Below are 6,845 nucleotides of genomic sequence, written 5' to 3' on the forward strand. Positions count from 1 at the left end.
CCCTCCCAGTACATCCCAGTACGTCCCAGTTCCCCTCAGTACATAACACTTCCCTCCCAGTACATACCAGTACATCCCAGTGTCCTCACGGTACGTCCCAGTTCCCTCCCAGTACATCCCAGTTCCCTACCAGTACATCCCAGTTACCTCCCTGTTCCTTCCCAGTACATAACAGTTACCTCCCAGTACATCCCAGTAGATCCTGGTACATCCCAAATCCCTGCTAGTTCCACCCGGTACAACCCAGTACAAGCCTGTACATCCTAGTTCCTCCACAGTACATCCCAGGGCATCCCCGCACATTGTAGTGCCTCCCAGTACATCCCAGTTCCCTCCCAGTATGTCCCACTACATCCCAGTTCCCTCCCAGTCCATCCCAGTTCCCTCCCACTAAATCCCAATTCCCAACACTTTCCACCCAGTACATCCCAGTTCCCTCCCAGTACATCCCAGTTCCCTCTAAGTACATCCCAGTACATCCCAGTTCCCTCCCAGTATATCCCAGTTCCCTCTAAGTACATCCCAGTACTTCACAGTTCCCTCCCAGTTCCCTCCCAGTTCCCTCCCAGTACATCCCAATACTTCATAGTTCCCTCCCAGCACGTCCCAGTACGTCCCAGTTCCCCTCAGTACATAACACTTCCCTCCCAGTACATAACAGTACATCCCAGTGTCCTCACAGTACATCCCAGTTCCCTCCCAGTACATCCCAGTTCCCTCCCAGTTCACTCGCAGTACACAACAGTTACCTCCCAGTACATCCCAGTACATCCTAGTAGATCCTAGGACATTTCAAATCCCTGCCAGTTCCACCCGGTACAACCCAGTACAAGCCTGTACATCCTAGTTCCTCCACAGTACATCCCAGGGCATCCCCGCACATTGTAGTGCCTCCCAGAACATCCCAGTTCCCTCCCAGTACTGGGAGGGACCTGGGACGTACTGGGAGGGAACTGGGACGTACTGGGAGGGAACTGGGATGTACTGGGATGTAATGGGACGGAACTGGGATGTATTGGGAGGCACTGGGAAAGAAGTGGTAGTGAACCGGGAGGGAATTGGGATGTACGGGGATGAACTGGTAGGAAACTGGGATGTACTGGCATGGAACGGCGATGTATTGGGATGTACTGGGAGCGAACCGGGATTTACTGGGATGTACTGGGAGGAAACTGGGATATACTGGGAGGAAACTGGGATATACTGGGAGGCATTGGGAGGGAAGTGGGTGTCAACTGGGACATTCCAGTGTCCTCCCAGTACATCCCAGTTCCCTACCAGTGCAGCCCAGTACATCCCAGTTCCCTCCCAGTCCGTCCCAATCCCCTCCCAGTACATCCCAGTTCCCTCCCACTACATCCCAGTACATCCCAGTTCCCTCCCAGTACATACCAGTTCCCTCCCAGTACATCCCAGTTCCCACCCAGTACATCCTACTACATACCAGTTCCCTCCCAGTTCACTCCCAGTACAACCCAGTACTTCACAGTTCCATCCCAGTACATCCCAGTACGTCCCAGTTCCCCTCAATACATAACACTTCCCTCCCAGTACATACCAGTACATCCCAGTGTCCTCACGGTACGTCCCAGTTCCCTCCCAGTACATCCCAGTTCCCTCCCAGTACATCCCAGTTCCCTCCCTGTTCCTTCCCAGTACATAACAGTTACCTCCCAGTACATCCCAGTAGATCCTGGTACATCCCAAATCCCTGCTAGTTCCACCCGGTACAACCGAGTACAAGCCTGTACATCCTAGTTCCTCCACAGTACATCCCAGGGCATCCCCGCACATTGTAGTGCCTCCCAGTACATCCCAGTTCCCTCCCAGTACTGGGAGGGACCTGGGATGTACTGGGAGGGAACTGGGATGTACTGGGATGTAATGGGACGGAACTGGGATGTATTGGGAGGCACTGGGAAAGAAGTGGTAGTGAACCGGGAGGGAATTGGGATGTACGGGGATGAACTGGTAGGGAACTGGGATGTACTGGCATGGAACGGGGATGTATTGGGATGTACAGGCACGGAACTGGAATGTACTGGGATGTACTGGGAGCAAACTGGGATTTACTGGGATGTACTGGGAGGAAACTGGGATATACTGGGAGGCATTGGGAGGGAAGTGGGTGTCAACTGGGACATTCCAGTTTCCTCCCAGTACATCCCAGTTCCCTACCAGTGCAGCCCAGTACATCCCAGATCCCTCCCAGTACATCCCAGATCCCTCCCAGTCTGTCCCAGTACATCCCAGTTCCCTCACAGTACATCCCAGTTCACACACAGTTCACACACAGTTCACTCCCAGTTCCATTCCAGTACAGCCCAGTACATGCCACTTTCCTCCAAGTAAATCCCAGTCCTCTCCCACTACATCCAAGTTCCCTCCCACTTCCCGATAAGTACATCCCAGTACTTCACAGTTCACTCCCAGTACATCCCAGTTCCCCCTCGGTACATAACAATTCCCTCCCAGTACACCCCGGTACATCCCAGTTCCCACCCAGTACATCCTACTACATCCCAGTTCCCTCCCAGTACCTCCCAGTTCCCTCTAAGTACATCCCAGTACTTCACAGTTCCCTCCCAGTTCACTCCCAGTTCCCTCCCAGTACATCCCAGTACTTCACAGTTCCCTCCCAGTTCACTCCCAGTTCCCTCCCAGTACATCCCAGTTCCCTCTAAGTACATCCCAATACTTCATAGTTCCCTCCCAGCACGTCCCAGTACGTCCCAGTTCCCCTCAGTACATAACACTTCCCTCCCAGTACATACCAGTACATCCCAGTGTCCTCACAGTACATCCCAGTTCCCTCCCAGTACATCCCAGTTCCCTCCCAGTTCACTCGCAGTACACAACAGTTACCTCCCAGTACATCCCAGTACATCCTAGTAGATCCTAGGACATTTCAAATCCCTGCCAGTTCCACCCGGTACAACCCAGTACAAGCCTGTACATCCTAGTTCCTCCACAGTACATCCCAGGGCATCCCCGCACATTGTAGTGCCTCCCAGAACATCCCAGTTCCCTCCCAGTACTGGGAGGGACCTGGGACGTACTGGGAGGGAACTGGGACGTACTGGGAGGGAACTGGGATGTACTGGGATGTAATGGGACGGAACTGGGATGTATTGGGAGGCACTGGGAAAGAAGTGGTAGTGAACCGGGAGGGAATTGGGATGTACGGGGATGAACTGGTAGGAAACTGGGATGTACTGGCATGGAACGGCGATGTATTGGGATGTACTGGGAGCGAACCGGGATTTACTGGGATGTACTGGGAGGAAACTGGGATATACTGGGAGGAAACTGGGATATACTGGGAGGCATTGGGAGGGAAGTGGGTGTCAACTGGGACATTCCAGTGTCCTCCCAGTACATCCCAGTTCCCTACCAGTGCAGCCCAGTACATCCCAGTTCCCTCCCAGTCCGTCCCAATCCCCTCCCAGTACATCCCAGTTCCCTCCCACTACATCCCAGTACATCCCAGTTCCCTCCCAGTACATACCAGTTCCCTCCCAGTACATCCCAGTTCCCACCCAGTACATCCTACTACATACCAGTTCCCTCCCAGTTCACTCCCAGTACAACCCAGTACTTCACAGTTCCATCCCAGTACATCCCAGTACGTCCCAGTTCCCCTCAATACATAACACTTCCCTCCCAGTACATACCAGTACATCCCAGTGTCCTCACGGTACGTCCCAGTTCCCTCCCAGTACATCCCAGTTCCCTCCCAGTACATCCCAGTTCCCTCCCTGTTCCTTCCCAGTACATAACAGTTACCTCCCAGTACATCCCAGTAGATCCTGGTACATCCCAAATCCCTGCTAGTTCCACCCGGTACAACCGAGTACAAGCCTGTACATCCTAGTTCCTCCACAGTACATCCCAGGGCATCCCCGCACATTGTAGTGCCTCCCAGTACATCCCAGTTCCCTCCCAGTACTGGGAGGGACCTGGGATGTACTGGGAGGGAACTGGGATGTACTGGGATGTAATGGGACGGAACTGGGATGTATTGGGAGGCACTGGGAAAGAAGTGGTAGTGAACCGGGAGGGAATTGGGATGTACGGGGATGAACTGGTAGGGAACTGGGATGTACTGGCATGGAACGGGGATGTATTGGGATGTACAGGCACGGAACTGGAATGTACTGGGATGTACTGGGAGCAAACTGGGATTTACTGGGATGTACTGGGAGGAAACTGGGATATACTGGGAGGCATTGGGAGGGAAGTGGGTGTCAACTGGGACATTCCAGTTTCCTCCCAGTACATCCCAGTTCCCTACCAGTGCAGCCCAGTACATCCCAGATCCCTCCCAGTACATCCCAGATCCCTCCCAGTCTGTCCCAGTACATCCCAGTTCCCTCACAGTACATCCCAGTTCACACACAGTTCACACACAGTTCACTCCCAGTTCCATTCCAGTACAGCCCAGTACATGCCACTTTCCTCCAAGTAAATCCCAGTCCTCTCCCACTACATCCAAGTTCCCTCCCACTTCCCGATAAGTACATCCCAGTACTTCACAGTTCACTCCCAGTACATCCCAGTTCCCCCTCGGTACATAACAATTCCCTCCCAGTACACCCCGGTACATCCCAGTTCCCACCCAGTACATCCTACTACATCCCAGTTCCCTCCCAGTACCTCCCAGTTCCCTCTAAGTACATCCCAGTACTTCACAGTTCCCTCCCAGTTCACTCCCAGTTCCCTCCCAGTACATCCCAGTACTTCACAGTTCCCTCCCAGTTCACTCCCAGTTCCCTCCCAGTACATCCCAGTTCCCTCTAAGTACATCCCAATACTTCATAGTTCCCTCCCAGCACGTCCCAGTACGTCCCAGTTCCCCTCAGTACATAACACTTCCCTCCCAGTACATACCAGTACATCCCAGTGTCCTCACAGTACATCCCAGTTCCCTCCCAGTACATCCCAGTTCCCTACCAGTTCACTCCCAGTACACAACAGTTCCCTCCCAGTACATCCCAGTACATCCTAGTAGATCCTAGGACATTTCAAATCCCTGCCAGTTCCACCCGGTACAACCCAGTACAAGCCTGTACATCCTAGTTCCTCCACGGTACATCCCAGGGCATCCCCGCACATTTTAGTGCCTCCCAGTACGTCCCAGGTCCCTCCCAGTACTGGGAGGGAACTGGGATGTACTGGGAGGGACCTGGGATGTACTGGGATGTAATGGGACGGAACTGGGATGTAATGGGACGGAACTGGGATGTATTGGGAGGCACTGGGAAAGAAGTGGTAGCGAACCGGGAGGGAATTGGGATGTACGGGGATGAACTGGTAGGAAACTGGGATGTACTGGCATGGAACGGGGATGTATTGGGATGTACAGGCACGGAACTGGAATGTACTGCGATGTACTGGGATGTACTGGGAGCAAACTGGGATTTACTGGGATGTACTGGGAGGAAACTGGGATATACTGGGAGGAAACTGGGATATACTGGGAGGCATTGGGAGGGAAGTGGGTGTCAACTGGGACATTCCAGTTTCCTCCCAGTACATCCCAGTTCCCTACCAGTGCAGCCCAGTACATCCCAGATCCCTCCCAGTACATCCCAGATCCCTCCCAGTCTGTCCCAGTACATCCCAGTTCCCTCACAGTACATCCCAGTTCACACACAGTTCAGACACAGTTCACTCCCAGTTCCATTCCAGTACAGCCCAGTACATGCCACTTTCCTCCAAGTAAATCCCAGTTCTCTCCCACTACATCCAAGTTCGCTCCCACTTCCCCATAAGTACATCCCAGTACTTCACAGTTCACTCCCAGTACATCCCAGTTCCCCCTCGGTACATAACAGTTCCCTCCCAGTACACCCCAGTACATCCCAGTTCCCTCCCAGTCCATCCCAGTTCCCTCCCAGTATATCCCAGTTCCCTCTAAGTACATCCCAGTACATCCCAGTTCCCTCCCAGTACATCCCAGTTCCCTCTAAGTACATCCCAGTACTTCACAGTTCCCTCCCAGTTCACTCCCAGTTCCCTCCCAGTACATCCCAGTTCCCTCTAAGTACATCCCAATACTTCATAGTTCCCTCCCAGCACGTCCCAGTACGTCCCAGTTCCCCTCAGTACATAACACTTCCCTCCCAGTACATACCAGTACATCCCAGTGTCCTCACAGTACATCCCAGTTCCCTCCCAGTACATCCCAGTTCCCTCCCAGTTCACACACAGTTCACTCCCAGTTCCATTCCAGTACATACCAGTTCCCTCCCAGTTGCCTCCCAGTTCCCTCACAGTACATCCCAGTACTTCACAGTTCACTCCCACTACATCCCAGTACGTCCCAGTTCCCCCTTGGTACATAACACTTCCCTCCCAATACATCCAACTTCCCTCCCAGTACATCCCAATCCCCTCCCAGTACATCCCAGTTCCCTGCCAGTATGTTCCAGTTCCCTCCCAGTTCCCTCCTAGTACATACCAGTTCCCTCCCAGTACATCCCAGTTCCCTCCCAGTTCCCTTCCACTACATCCCAGTTCCCTCCCAGTACATCCCAGTACATCCTGGTACATCCCAGTTCCCACCCAGTACATCCTACTACATACCAGTTCCCTCCCAGTTCACTCCCAGCACATCCCAGTACTTCACAGTTCCCTCCCAGTACATCCCAGTACGCACCAGTTCCCCTCAGTACATAACACTTCCCTCCCAGTACATCCCAGTTCCCTACCAGTACGTCCCAGTTCCCTCCCAGTTACCTCCCAGTACATCCCAGTAGATCCTGGTACATCCCAAATCCCTGCCAGTTCCACCCGGTACAACCCAGTACAAGCCTGTACATCCTAGTTCCTCCACAGTACAT

Source organism: Phalacrocorax aristotelis, unplaced genomic scaffold (assembly GCF_949628215.1).
Source record: "Phalacrocorax aristotelis unplaced genomic scaffold, bGulAri2.1 scaffold_38, whole genome shotgun sequence".
NCBI lineage: Eukaryota > Metazoa > Chordata > Aves > Suliformes > Phalacrocoracidae > Phalacrocorax > Phalacrocorax aristotelis.